The 16,118-nt window shown below is 37.0% G+C and overlaps 1 pseudogene; it reads right to left on the bottom strand.

Annotated features, from left to right (window-relative positions):
- Positions 1 to 528: 528 nt before the first annotated feature.
- Positions 529 to 12,650, bottom strand: LOC125492450 (cysteine-rich receptor-like protein kinase 15; annotated as a pseudogene).
- Between the last annotated feature and the right edge of the window lie 3,468 nt (positions 12,651 to 16,118).

Consider the following 16,118-nt stretch of genomic DNA (forward strand, 5'->3'; position numbering starts at 1 on the left):
ATTATTATTATTTAAATATATATCATTACTATTAAGTATTATTATTATTATTATTATTATTGTTATTATTATTATTATTATTATTATTATTATTATTATTATTATTATTATTATTATTATTATTATTATATTATTATTATTATTATTATTATTATTATTATTATTGTTGTTGTTGTTGTTGTTGTTGTTGTTGTTTCTATATTATAGACGACTTTTTGTAGCCTAAATTTGTGGAGTAGATTACTTGAGGGGTCTACATTGCGTACATACCCAAGTCAAGGGAAATTACAGAATGTTACATTTGCTCTAAATGGAATTTTTCCAAATATAAGACTTTTTTTTTTTATCTTTTTGTAGGATCCTGGATGCTAACCACTAATAAACAACTGTCCTAAATAGCATTGGAAAAAAAAATACTGTGACGTGAAGAAAGTTTAGAGTGATATTTGTTGGGAAACGATGATACAAATTCATATTAGAAATATAATAACTAATTAATGATGTATAACAGATACACCTAGCTGCGTAATTGACTCCAGAATCGGGCAATATCATCTATCTCGGGTTCATCTTACTACTTGTTGATTGATTTCGGGAGTATGGCCTTGAGTTACTCGAGCTGTTTGCCGTTGCAGAATGTTGATTTGAATTTGTATCGCTGTCGTAGAAGGATCGAGGGCATTGAGGTATGGGTAGTGTATTTGTAGTAGACTTAGTATTAAGCATGAACACAATTGTTGACATGGTTGGCCTCTCTTGTACGTTTTCTTGCACACATGATAAGCCTAATTGCATGCATTCTAAGGCTTCATCAGTTGAGTATGAATCTCTCAATGCTGGATCCATAAAGTCCGATGGTATTTTATCATTCCAGTTCTCCATGCCTAAGAAAATTATCGATTCCATACATGAGTGTATGATTTTCTTATTGAAAATTGATAAGACATCCGCAAGCAAGCATTATTTCTTATGCTTGAAATTCAATAAGACATCGACAAGTAAGCATAGTTTCTTAAGCTTGAAATTGAATATATATCCACAAGAAATCTGTAAGGTGGCTTATACTCACATATATCAATAGATCTCCCTCTCCAGAATGGTGGAATCTGTTGTTGATCCTCTTGCCACTTAAAATCTCCAATAATAACACACCAAAGCTGTATACATCTGACTTTATTAAAAATTGTCCATGCATTGCATACTCCGGTGCCATATAACCACTACAAATTCAAAATGAAAAGAAATTATATAAACAAAATGACATGATCATCAAAGCATCTCCGTCTCATAAGTTACATTTGAAATTCAATGGAAAGATAACATTATTTTGTTTAGATGAGAGGAAATGGAGAGAAAGTAAAGTAAGGCAAAGGCAGGGGAACAAGTTCTCTTGTTTGGATAAGGGATTGGGGGAAGCAAAAGGTAATTTGACATACGTGGACCCGGTTCATGTAAATTTTAGTGTGCACCAGTCCAAAAGCATGTATCATTTCTAAACAATTCACTATATTATGCACAAATTTATTATACCATTTAGAAACATAATATATCATGTAGAAACTAGTCATTTATAAAACAATCTACTATATCATTCACAAACCCACTATATCATAAAAAGCATCACCGTATCATTCAGAAACATAATATATCATGCATAAACTACACAAAAAATTCACACACTGTATCATTCATATACTCACTATATCATATGAAACTAACTTTATCATTCAGATACTCACCATATTATGCAGATTCTACATTTTCTATATGTTAAAGCACATGTCATGATTATATATTACACAACCTACATCTTCGTGCATGTTAAAACTTAGGCTCCGTTTAGTAGGGTGTAAAATATTTTCCATGAAAATGAGTTTTCCTTTTCCTTTCATTTTTCGTTGTTTGGTTTAATAAGGGGTCTAAAACAAGATTTCCATCAACGGAGCTTTAGGTGAAAATCATTTTCCTTTCAAAATGAAGGGAAAACACATTTTCTTCCCTCTTCCTTAGCAACCTTTTACTATCCTCTTATCCATCCTCTCCCTTCCCCTTCCATTTTTCTCTTTTCCATAACTTTTTTTACATTGAACCAAACAAAGGAAAATTAGCTTTGCATTTTAATTTTCCATTGTAAAATGTTTTACATGAAAAATCATTTTATATTGATAATGTTTTACATCCAACCAAACGGAGCATTAGTGTGCACCGAGAAGAGGGAAAATCCATTTATCCCTCTCTTTAATGAACGTCATCCATTTAAATTGGAGAAAGTTAGATGGAAAATGGAGCTCAATCATCCCCCTCCCTTTCTTTTCTTTCCATTCCTCCTCCATCCCTCCCTCGCTCTCCCTCCTACATTTCTATGATTCTATCCAAACCAAGTGTTATTCTCTTTTCACATTTAAAATTTTCTTTTCTAAATAGCAGAGACACATATATTAGACCAGCTTTATAATGTAATATTAGGCCTTAGACTTTTATACTTGGGCTGTTGTATTTAAGTTATTATTAAGCCCAATATATTTTACATTAGGTTGTATATCTACGTAAAGGAGTGTGAATACAAGGCAAGTGATTATTTTCCTTCTCTACATGGTATCAGGCCTTGACGGCTAGGGCACGACTCTTTCTTGACCTCTTCCATGGCTGTTGGAGATGATGCTCCAGTCAGTGGTCTCAAAGTTGATCCCACAAACCCATATTATCTCAGTTCTAGTGATAACCCAGGTAATATTATTACACCCGTTGTTTTTCGTGGAAATAACTATGATGAGTGGTGTTGAAGAAAAAGAAGACTTCAGAACACTATTTATGGTGTTGCTGATATTGAAGGGAGATGGGTTGAAGGTAGTGATGAAGTGAACAAAGCATTCCTGCACTATTACACTCAGTTACTTGGTACTCCAAGACAATGCAGGAGTCATGTGCAACAGGAGGTGATTGAAGCTGGTCCTATTCTGAATGCAGAACAATGTCAAGCTCTTCTGGTACCTTTTTCTCCTGAAGAAGTAAAGCAAGCAATCTTCTCTATTCCTGGTGACAAATCTCCAGGACCTGATGGATTTGGGGCTGCATTCTATAAGGATGCTTGGAGTATTGTTGGTGCTGAATGTACAACAGCTGTCTTGGATTTCTTTCAATCAAAGAAATTATTAAAGGAGATAAACCACACTATTTTGGCTTTGATTCCAAAGGTCAAATGTCCTGGTAATGTCACTGAATTCAGGCCAATTGCGTGCTGTAATGTTATATACAAGTGCATCACCAAGCTTTTGTGCTCTAGATTGAGCAAGATTCTTCCTGAAATTATAGCTGCAAATCAAGGTGCTTTTATCAGAGGGAGATTTATAGCACACAATATCTTAATTTGTCAAGATATTGTTAAAAACTATGGGAAGAAGGATGCTGCACCAGGTTGTATCATCAAAATGGACCTTAAAAAAGCATATGATTCAATAGATTGGTGCTTTATTGAAGAATTATTACAAGCTATGAGATTCCCTTCTAGCTTTGTAGAGATGGTTATGGAATGCATTAAATCTCCTAGCTTCTCATTACTGATAAATGGGGAATTAGTTGGATTTTTCAAGGGCAAGAGGGGGCTAAGACAAGGTGACCCCCTCTCACCATTGATATTTGTGATATGCATGGAGTACTTTAGTAGAACAATGAAACTTGTAGGTGAAAAGGATGATTTTCAATTTCACCCGAGATGCACTGGTATCAAACTCAACCATCTATGCTTTGCAGATGACATCATAATGTGTTGCAAAGGTGAATTCAAGTCTGTTCTGAGAATGCTTCAAGGTTTCACTCACTTCTCTGAGTCCTCAGGGTTAGAAGCAAATAAACAAAAATCTGAGTTGTTTACAGTGGGGATAAAGCAGCAGGAGGTCCAAAGAATACTCAATATGTCAGGCTTCAGCTTGGGGAGATTTCCTTTCAGGTATTTGGGGGTCCCTATATGCTATAAGAGAATTAGTATAAAAGAATGTGAAGGGCTTGTGGAAAAAATGACAGCTCGAATAAGGTGTTGGAGCAGTAGGCATCTTTCATACCAAGGCAGACTATGCTTGGTGAACTCAGTACTCATGAGTCTGCATGTCTATTGGGCTCAAATAATGATTATCCCAAGGAAAGTCTTACAAGACATAAATAAGATATGTAGAGCATATCTTTGGACTGGTGAACATTATAGCCAAAGATCAGGGAATGTTAAATGGGACTCAGTATGTTGCAGTAAAAAAGAGGGTGGCCTTGGAATCAAAAATATTTTGATTTGGAATCAAGCAGCTCTAGGGAGGTATGTGTGGGCTATTGCCTTAAAGAAGGATAACCTCTGGGTCAGGTGGGTGCATGAGCTGTATGTAAAAGAAGATAACTGGTGGGAGTACAAACATCCTCAGCAATGCAGTTGGTATTGGAAAATGATTTGTCAGGTGAAAGATCAACTCAAGGTGAATTTTTCTTTGCAGCAGATATTGAATATGGGGGTCTATTCAATAAAAGAAGTTTACAAAAGGCAGATGAATTTGCAGCAAAATGTGAGCTGGTATGGTGCTATCTGGGGTAGACTGAATATACCAAAGCATAGATTTCTATGCTGGTTAGTAATGCTAAACAGATTGAACACAGCAGATAGATTATCCAAGGTGGGTGTGATAGATGAGGCTAATTGCCTACTGTGTGGTTCATCTGAAGAGACACACTGCCATTTGTTTTTCCAGTGTTATTTCAGCAAAGAAGTTTTAAGGAAAGTCTTTCAATGGTTGCAAATGCAGCTCCCTGACATATCAGTACAGAGCATGATTGACAGGATAAACTCAAATGGTGAATCACGATTCAGAAGACAAGTTAAGATTGCCATCATTTGTGCTTCAGTGTATCAAGTATGGTGGGCTAGGAATGATGTGCTGTGGAACAGTAAACTAGATATTGTGGAGAAACATGTGTATAATTAAACATACATGTATAGATAGAATCTATAGTGTGTTGCCAAAGAAAACAACTATGAGAGATAGAATGTGGTTAAGGGAGCTCTCTCTTACAATGTAATCTTCCTGTTTTTCCATCCTAAAGGTTTGGGAGTCCAACCTAGTTGGTTTGCCTCCTTTAGGTTTGGTTGGTTGTAATTGGTATGTTCTTAATCAATATACTCACTTAATTAGCAAAAAAAAAAAACTATGATGAGTGGTCGCGCTCAGTTCGTCTTTCTCTTATGGCGAGATGTAAGTATGGTTTTCTTGATGGTTCTCTTGAGAAGCCGACGGAGGCAAAACAGTTGCTTGTTTGGGGTTGTCTCCAAGCCATGCTCGTTCAATGGCTTTTGAATACGGTCGATGTCTCGGTCAAGAAGACCATTCCTTATTTCGACCAAGTGAAGCCCTTGTGGGATATGTTGAAACGCCACTTTGATGTCGGTAATGGTCCACGAAAACAACAAATCAAAGCGGCTTTGGCAGAATGTAAGCAGTCAAAGACGATGTCCATAGCTAATTATTTTGGTTTATTGCAGCCTCTTTGGGATGATCTTGCTACATACAATCCATTGCCTATGTGTAAATGTGGTAATTGTAGTTGCAATCTTGCTGCAGCATTTCAAGCAAAAATAGATGAGGACCGTTTACATGATTTTTTGTATGGCATCAATGATGAATTGTATGGTATTGTGAGATACAATTTACTCTCACAAGACCCACTTCCTACTCTTGATAGAGCATACCAAGCTATGCTACAGGAAGAGCGTTTATGTTTGACGTCTCGTGCTAAGGCTGAACGTGATGAGGTGATGACCTTGGCGTGAGGGTCGCAATCTTCGGGTCGCGGTGTGAGGCGTACCGATGATCGTGACAAATGGAGTTTGGTATGTAATTATTGTAATCGTCGTGGTCATGAAGAGGCTCGTTGTTTTTCAAAGCATGGGTTCCCCGAGGGATGGGAACATAAGTCTCGTGGTGGAGGCAAAGATATCGTAGGACGTGGTCGTGGGAGTGGTAGTGCTGGAACAACAACATCACAACCTTCTCTTGGTACTGCAGGAAGAGGTAAAGGTGCGGAAGTCCATGCCACCGTTGTTGAGAGTGGAGCACCATCTTCAAGTAGCAACAATGAGACAACACTTCCAGGCATGACGTCAAGCCAATGGCAGCAACTTCTTGACTTGCTTGGTAATGCTACTGTCAAAAATGGTGATCGTCTCATTGGTGAGTCTTTTAAAAATTCATGGATTATAGACACCGGGGCTTCGAACCATGTAACTGGTAACTTGAAATTTTTCACTCACTTAATTGATATGGTGGAGTGTCCAGTTGGTCTTCCGGATGGGAAGAAGACATCATCTTCAAAGTGTGGCAGTGTGTACTTAGCGCCGGGTTTGGTGCTAAAGAATGTGTTATATGTGCCTGATTTAAATTGTAATTTAATTTCTGTTACCCATCTTGCGGATGATTTAAATTGTATTGTTCAATTCACCAAACATTTGTGCATTATACAGGACCGCAACTTGAGGACCCTGATTGGAGTAGGTGAACGGAGGGATGGACTCTACTACTTTCGTGATATACCGAAGATTCAAGCTTTGAGTGTAGATGGGGCAAATACTCCGGAGTTATGGCACAAAAGACTTGGACATCCTTCAGATAAAGTAGTGCGGTCTCTCCCTTTTATTAGTAGTACTAGTACTATTTTGAATAAAGCTTGTAGTGTGTGTCATCAAGCTAAACAAAGTAGAGATAAATTCCCAATAAGTGAAAGCAAGACCAGTTATTGTTTTGAATTGATACATTGTGATCTTTGGGGGCCGTATAATACACCCTCTTCCTGTGGAGCTAAATATTTTTTAACTCTTGTTGATGATTTTTCTAGAGCCGTATGGGTGCTCCTTTTACTTGATAAAACTGAGGTTGAAAAGATGTTTAAATCTTTCTTTGCTATGCTTGAAAGACAATTTAATGCTCATGTGAAGGTTGTTCGTAGTGATAATGGAACTGAGTTTAATTGTATGAAGGATTATTTGCTCGAAAAGGGTATTTTGTTTCAGACCTCATGTGTAGGTACGCCCCAACAAAATGGGAAGGTTGAACGAAAACATCGCCACATTTTAAATGTGGCAAGGGCCTTGAGATTTCAGGGTAATTTACCTATTCAATTTTGGGGTGAATGTGCTTTGGCGGCTGGATATTTGCTTAACCGTACTCCCACTCCCTTGCTTGCTAATAAGACCCCTTATGAAATTTTGTTTGGTAAACCTCCTACTTTTGCTGAAATGCGGGTTTTTGGTTGCTTATGCTATGCCCATAATCAAAAATCAAAAGGTGATAAATTTTTAAGTAGAAGTAGACGGTGTATTTTTGTGGGTTATCCTAGTGGGAAGAAAGGGTGGAAGCTTTATGATCTTGACACTGGTAATTATTTTGTATCTCGAGACGTGAAATTTTATGAAAGTGAATTCCCGTATGCCAATGTGGATAAGGTGCCTCATGATGCCACCCAAATGGTTACACCTTCTTTTAATGCACCTGATGATGATTTTGTATGTGAATATATGGGTGCTGATCATGTTGACAATAATGGGGGTAGAAATGTAGTAGAAATTAGTGCCCAGCAACATCATGATGATGTCGTGCATGAAGATTTTAATGTGGGTCATGGAGAGCCACCTAGCAACTTAGGAGGAGAGGAAAGTGGTGTTAGAGTTGTTGAAAATTCTTATGGTCATGCTGCAGGCAGCTTGCTACGTGGCTGTGAGGAGGATATAGATAGTGGTGATGGTGTTGGAGAGTCATTAGTGAACAACAATGTTGAAGGTACAGTGAGGGAGGAGGCGGTGGCCACTCCCAAAACCAATATTGATGATGAACTTGGGCGAGGCAAACGAAAAAAAATTGCTTCATCAAAGTTACAAGGTTTTGTTACAAATACTGTGCGAAAGTTGAGTCCTTCTCCCTCTCAAAGTTCATCTACTTCACATCAGTCCTCAGGTACGCCTTATTCTATAGCACATTTTGTGAATTGTGACCGCTTTTCTATGGGACACAGAAATTTTCTTGCAGCTGTCACCGCAGGTAAAGAACCACAATCCTTTAAAGAAGCAATGAAGGATCCTGGTTGGCGTGCAGCGATGCAAAAGGAAATCCAGGCATTGGAGGATAATGATACTTGGAGCATGGAGACTCTTCCACCTGGAAAACGTGCGTTGGGCAGTAGGTGGATCTACAAAGTGAAATATAACTCAGATGGGAGCGTTGAGCGTCTCAAAGCTCGCTTGGTTGTTTTCGGGAATCATCAGGTCGCTGGCATTGATTATACAGATACTTTTGCCCCTGTGGCAAAAATGGTCACTGTTCGTGCTTTCCTAGCTGTTGCTGCTGCAAAGCATTGGGAGTTACATCAAATGGATGTACACAATGCTTTTCTGCATGGGGACCTATCAGAGGAAGTGTACATGAAATTACTTCCCGGATTTCAAGGTGCTAAACCTGACCAGGTGTGTAGATTGCGCAAATCACTTTATGGTTTGAAACAGGCGCCACGGTGTTGGTTTGCAAAACTGGCAAACTCCTTACGTCAGTATGGTTTCAAACAATCTTACTCGGATTATTCTTTATTTACCCTGCATCAAGGTGTCGTGCAAATCAACGTTCTTGTGTATGTGGATGATTTGATTCTTTCTGGGAATGATTCCGCTGCTCTTGTTGCTTTTAAAAAATATTTGAGTACTTGTTTTCACATGAAGGACCTTGGTGTGTTGAAATATTTTTTGGGCATTGAAGTCGCACGTAATCAAGAGGGGATCTATCTTTGTCAGCGCAAATACACTCTTGACATTATTTCAGAGGCTGGATTACTTGGGTCAAAACCGGCTCATTTTCCGATGGAGCAAAATCATCAATTAGCGCGCTCGACTAGTCCTCTGTTGGAGAATGTGGAGCAATATCGACGGTTAGTCGGCCGTCTTATTTATCTTGCTTTTACTCGACCTGATCTAGCATATTCTGTGCATATACTGTCACAATTTCTTCATGAGCCACGATATGATCATTGGGATGCTGCTTTGCGTGTGGTTCGTTACTTGAAGGGATGTCCGGGTCAAGGTATTCTTCTTCGTTCAGATTGTGACTTGCATCTTTCTGGTTGGTGTGACTCGGATTGGGCTAGTTGCCCTCTTACTCGACGTTCTTTATCTGGTTGGTTGGTGTTTCTTGGTCATTCCCCTATTTCATGGAAGACCAAGAAACAAGTGACTGTATCACGTTCTTCCGCCGAAGCGGAGTACCGTTCTATGGCGGCACTTACATGTGAGCTTAAGTGGCTTAAGGGTTTGTTGTTTAGTCTCGGTGTTCAACACCCCAGAGCAATGAATTTATATTGTGATAGCCAATCAGCTTTGTATCTAGCTCAAAATCCGGTTTTTCATGAGCGTACAAAGCATATTGAAGTAGATTGTCACTTCTTACGGGATGCTATACAGGATAAAATCATTAGCCCCAATTATGTTCCTACAAATTCGCAATTAGCAGACATCTTCACTAAAGCTCTTGGCGTACGACAATTTAATTATCTGCTTCGCAAGTTGGGCATTTGTGATTTGCATGCTCCAACTTGAGGGAGGGTATTAGACCAGCTTTATAATGTAATATTAGGCCTTAGACTTTTATACTTGGGCTGTTGTATTTAAGTTATTATTAAGCCCAATATATTTTACATTAGGTTGTATATCTACGTAAAGGAGTGTGAATACAAGGCAAGTGATCATTTTCCTTCTCTACAACATATTTGGAGTAGCATATTACCATAACATATTTTGACTACTATGGTTGATCGGAAACAACGTAAGGAACTTACTATGTTCCCGCAATCATGCTTGTGGAATCTCGTGTTTGTTCAACATTAAATATCCTCGCCAAACCAAAATCTGCAATTTTTGGATTCATATCCACTTCGAGCAAAATATTGGCTGCTTTAAGATCACGATGAATGATTCTAGGCCGAGAATCTTCATGAAGATAAAGAAGCCCTCTAGCAATGCCTAATATAATATTGTATCGCATAGGCCAATCAAGTTCTCCTTGTTTTCTTGGATCTATTAGGCACATTTAAACATTTAACGTTAAAGAATAGGACAAACAACTATTGAGCTCATGGTTACGATTGAGGTGCTGTGAACAATATGTCACATGTTCAAATCCCCCTTCCCTTCTTTGTATTGTACTGCATTCGTGGCTCATATGGATGAAAAAAAAATTGAGCTCATGGATACATTAAAATCTAGATCAGACTAGTCAATATAAGGTTATTGAAAAGCATCGAATAGACTACCAGAAATATAAGATGAGCATACCAAATAAAATATAATCAAGGCTTCCATTAGGAACAAGTTCGTAAACAAGCAGCTTCTCTTTTCCTGATACGCAAAAGCCCATCAACTTGACGAGATTTTTATGTTGAAGCTTGGCTATCAAAACGGCCTCATTCTTATATGATTCTATTCCTTTGTCGGAGACCTTTGTTAGCCTTTTTACTGCTATTTCTTGTCCATTTGAGAGGGTTCCCTAAGACAAAATCAATTATTAGCAAACAAATTAAATCGGAATTTTTTTTTATAAAATTTGCTAAATCTTTTCCAGGCATTTACACAAAAAAATCAAGTTATAATTAACCAGAGCTCTTCATTCGTTATCCAATTACCTTATAGACATTGCCATATCCTCCTCCACCAAGCTTTTGATCATCCGAAAAGTCATTAGTGGCAGTTTGTAGTGTCTCCAATTCGAACATCAAGGACTCTGCTGTTGTGAAATCTTTAAGCAACAGATCCCCATACATGAAGAGATTAGACCACCATATGATAATAGTTTGTGAAACTTAGATGAAATTTTTGACTAATAGAGTATTTGGTTGAGAAAAAACATTTTTGTTCGAGAAGTATTCTTTTCATTTATCATTTTGCTTGACTGAAATAATACCATGATGTCGTCGTTATTCCTCAACACCCTTTTTATCTTTTCACATCAGTCATTCATTCTATTAACATTTTTAGACTGGCTCGACTTATCTTGTAAGATACCAAACAGCGAAGAAGAATAACATTGTCTCTTTTATGGAAAAGAAATTTCATAAAACATCATTAACAATCCAAAATGTTTTCTTTATACCAAATATAGTCCAATATTAGGATGATGCTTGCCCTTTTCAATATCTAGAGAAAGGTACTTCTTTCCCTTCCTCACGAAAGTAATACATGCATGAAGCAATCAGAAGCGCCAAGACAGCTAGTGGCACAACAATTGCAACAACTAGTGTTCTGTTCTTTCCTGCCGAGGCCAAAATGTTAATTATTAAACCGTATAAAGAGCTAATTACATAACTAACCAAATTTTAAGAGACCACACAAATATGCATGTCATAGTATATAACAACTTCTTTTATAAAGTTTTATACTGTTCATTTTTAAAATCCGTCCTTGATATAAGCAAAATGAGGATTACAAAAACCCCACATAATGGATAATCGATGTAATTGAACTAAATTCATATTTCTTAAGTAATCTCTCTTGGTATTTTTTTTTTTATCTTATCCGATTTTATTGCGCATGTTTTTATTAGTATGAAAAATATGATACGTGGTTCAAAAAAGATTCATATTTATTAGTAGAAAAGTGAACAATTGATATTAGTATTCAATTTCAATCCAGGATTAGTAACATAATGAACAATTGATATTAGTATTCAATCTCTTGAAAAATAATATATGTGAATCAAGACATTACACCAAAACATGAAGATTAGTAGTCCACTTACCACCGGGAGAACTCATCGATGGCGGCAAAGATGGCGGTGGAAAATTGACGGCACCTTCAAAAAAAGGGTAGATCTCATATCTCAAATTACAACTTGTCATCATAACCCTCGCACCAGTAGCAACCTCAAGGAATCCAATTGCAGTCCTTAAGCATCGATAACAATCCGAAGCACTCAAGTCCGGAGTACACTGCCCCCATCCCATACATCGTCTGCAAGCTAGAATACTCGAAAATTCTGGTCGCGTACTTTTTCTCGGGGCCACCGTTAGATGCTCGGATTATTACATCACTCATCATATCCCCAATAGCATCCATAAATCGTGTAATGTTCCCTGTTATGTTATTTCCGCTTCCAAATCTATCCCATGGATCAAGCATCTGACTTTCCGGTGGCAACCTTCCAAAAAACGACACGTTCGAGTATCTTACCAACTGTTAGGACAACTATTCAAAGGAATATCAGAGGTGGTAGCAGTATCCACACAGTCGCGACACGAGGAGGCGGACTGATCTCCACGGCAGAGGAAGTGGCCGTAGACGGTTTCGTTTGAACCGTTTGTCGATATTGCTTGAGAATAGCCGGTGGGGTTGGTGGCGTTGGAGGTGAGAGAACGGTAGACGGCATTGAGATTGGTTTCATACTGGCTATTGTTGGCAAACATGGTGGTGTCTGCGCAATTACTTCTCCAAAGATGAGGAACTGATGTTGATGTAGGAAGCATGGTCATCATTAAAGGAAATAGGAGAGAAATTGTGACAGATAGCCAAGTCCAAATAAATTGAGCCATCGTTTTAGTTAAGATCGAGTTGATGAAAACTGAAAAGTGTCTCTATTTATCATTACTTTCAGCCTAAGGCTGTATCGTTGTTCTACGCAAGACGGAATATTTAATTTAATTTTAATCCGTGATTTTAATAAGGTAAGGAAAAAGTTTGACAAATATTGTAGAACAAGTGAAATTTTGATCTCCTTTATTCCCCCCAACTTGTCAAACTTTTTCCTTACCTTATTAAAATTAAATATTCCGTCTTGCGTAGACTTGGTTCACATTAAAAATATTATGGATTGGGTCCAGACACGTGTCCCACTACAAACTAGTCACTCTCACTTTCTAAAATCCGTGATTTTCTCTCTCTTCAATAAGATTATTTCGCTCTAAAATTTTAACAAAAACAGTTGTTCAGAACAAACACATACTATATCATGTGAAAACATATTATATCATGTCAAAATACACTATCATGTCGACATTATAACGATCAATTATGTATTTTGTGTAATATACAAATAAACCACACTATATCATCATATCAAAATACACTATATCATATCAAAATACATTATATTATGCATCACTATCATGCCAAAAAACACAGCAAAATACGCACTATCTTGTCAAAACACACTATATCATTATAAAATACACTATATCACATTTCAAAATACATCAACCGCCGCTGATTTCAAAATTCAGACGCTAAACTTATGGAGTGATGGCTGATTGTACGTGGATTTAGTGGGAGAGCTTCATGGAGATAACGGCTACATCAACGGATTGATCATGGGCCACTTCTAACACCCATGTGTATGTAGTGGAGCAAAAATAGGAGCTGTTGAAGTCTTCTATATATAGCTCACCAAAACTAGAATAAATGAACAACTTTCGATTTTTATATTCTTCAAAGCAATAATTCTTGTATTACTTTCGAGTGTTGGGTGAGTGAGATTTAGAGAACAGAAGGTTGTGTAATCAGAGTGAGAAAGAGAAAGAGAAACACAACAAGAATCCGCGCTTTTAGCGTTTGAATTTACCGTCCGGCTCAATCAGAGTTTGTAAAATTAGCGCCCGTCATTGGGACGGACGCTAATTAGCGTCCGTTTTTCGAAAATTAGCATCCGTTTTTGGAGCGGACGCTAATTAACATCCTTTTTCAGAACGGACGCTAATTAGCGTCCGCTATCTAAAATTTAACGTCTGTGGAACGGACGCTAATTTAACGGCCTAAAAGTCGACCCTTCATTATATCCTCTCATTTTCTATCTCACCTTTCATTCTCTCACCTCCCTTATCCTCTCTCACCTCCCTTGTCCTCTCTCTCTCATATCTCTCCTCCCCTTCATTAGTCATCACGCATCTCACTCTCTCTCATTCCCTTCATTTTCTCTCTCTCTTTATTCACTCAAATTTTTCTCTCATCTCTCTCTCACATCTATTTACTCACGTTTCTCTCTCATCTCTCCTTCTCTTTTTTTCTCTTTTCTGGATCTGGAAACACAACCAGCGCCGCCGCCGTTTCGTTCCCAGCCGCTTCGATTTGAAGGTAAGTGGGTTATTTTATTTTTGTTTTTTGTTTCCGTTTCTGGTTTTTGATTTTGGTTTTTTTCATTTTTCGGATTTTGGTTTTCGTTTTCTCATTTATCTGTTTTTGATTTATCTTTTTTTCGATTTTTGATTTTCGTTTTTTTGGTTAATTTATTTTTTTCTTTTGGTTTTATTTTCGTTTTTTAGTTTTGTCCATTTTAAATAAATTTTCGTCTAAATCTTTGGGTTTGTGGGTTATGGATCTGGGTTCATTTCTTGGTTGGTTACGGTTTATGGACCTGGGTTGTTAATTTTTTTGTTTGTTTGGGTGGGTTGGTCAGATCTGGGATGTGGGTTGTTTGGGTTTGTGGGGGTGCTGGGTTGTTTGGGTTTTTTGATTTTTGATTTTTAGTTTTTGGTTTTTCTCATAATGGTTTTCGTTTTCTGATTTTTAAATTTTTTTTCGTTTTTATACATTCGATTTTTCATTCTTTGGTATTCAATCTTTCGTTTTTTTTGGAATTAGTTTTTCTTTTTTATCTTTTTTTGGGAATCAGTTTTTTTTTTTTCTTTGTTTTTCGTTTTTTTGGAAAAAATTCTGTATACAATTTTTAAAATCGATTTAGGGGTTTTTTTTTTTGGAAAATATTTTGATTTTGTTCTACATGTTTGCTGCAGATAGAAGACCTTCAGGGTTTGTTCCTGATTTAAAGTTGGATTTCTTCAAGATTGGAGTTGGATTTGAGCTCCAGATTATGGATTCTTGTACCTACAATATTAAAGTTGGAGTGTAATTTTTTAAGTTTGTTGTTTCATATTGTATTATTATGGGATATTTTCCACTATATTGTATAAGTATTTTTATATTTAAATAAAAATATTTCATTTCTCATTTGTTTGTATTTGTTTAGCTTATAATTGGTTTGTATTATTGGTATTTAATTACTTTTATAATAATAAAGAGTGAACTTTATAAATCAAAAATGGAAAAAAGCACAAGTTTAATTCTCAATTTTTGTTATTTTAACATTGTTCATTTTGAAATAATAACTGAAAGTAAATAAAATGAATTAAATAAAAAGAATAAAGTAAAACCTTGGCAAGTGAAAGCTGATAATGATGGGTCTGTTTTAGCATCTGTTTCACAGCTTTAGCGTCCAATTTTATCGGACGCTAATTAGCGTCGGACGCTAATTCTGAAATTTCAGATGCTAAGTTTTTAGCGTCCGCTTAGCTGACGCTAATTGGACAATTAGCGACCAGGGGTTTTGCATCAGCCTTTTAGCGTCCGTTGACGGACGCTAATCTCTTTAGCGTCCGATCCCGTGTTTTTAGTGTCCGATTTTGGCGGACATAAAATAGTGAAATTCTTGTTTTGAAAGAGAAAGAGAAGACTTTGAGTAAAGTCAAGTGAGGAAAGTCACGCGTTCAGGGGGAACTGGTTCCTGGAGTAACGGAGTGAGGATTGATTTAATTTATAATAAGTTGTAATAACTATTATCAATAAAAGAGCAAGGTTTCTTCATAAAGAGTTGTGGAAGACAACCTTGTTAAAAGTATCTTCTTCTATTCTCCTTATTTTATACTATCTTATTAGCTTTCAAGTTTTTATTATCCGCAAAAAGTTGAAAAATCTCCACAACTACAATTCACCCCCCTCTTGTAGTTGATGTAGTGTCTATACTAGACTAACAATTGGTATTAGAGGCCGGTTCCTCCAAAATCAGTTAACACTAAGGAGCCAGTCCCTGGTAGATATCAATAATCACTACTGGAAAAAACCTTATCTGTCACTTAGTAACAGATTCGGTTTTTGTAAAACTGCATCCGAAAATCAACATAACAAATGAGAGGAAAAGTTGGGGTCATTAAGTGGCTTATTGCGGCGGTTTTAGCCGCGCAGCAATTACGGGGGCAGCAATAGGTAATTGATATATTGCTACGATTTTAAACTGCCACAATATGTTCGAATATTGTTGCGATTTCTGGGCAAAATCGCCATATGTTTATTTTTT

The sequence above is a fragment of the Beta vulgaris genome, chromosome 8 (assembly GCF_026745355.1).
Source record: "Beta vulgaris subsp. vulgaris cultivar EL10 chromosome 8, EL10.2, whole genome shotgun sequence".
Lineage (NCBI taxonomy): Eukaryota > Viridiplantae > Streptophyta > Magnoliopsida > Caryophyllales > Amaranthaceae > Beta > Beta vulgaris.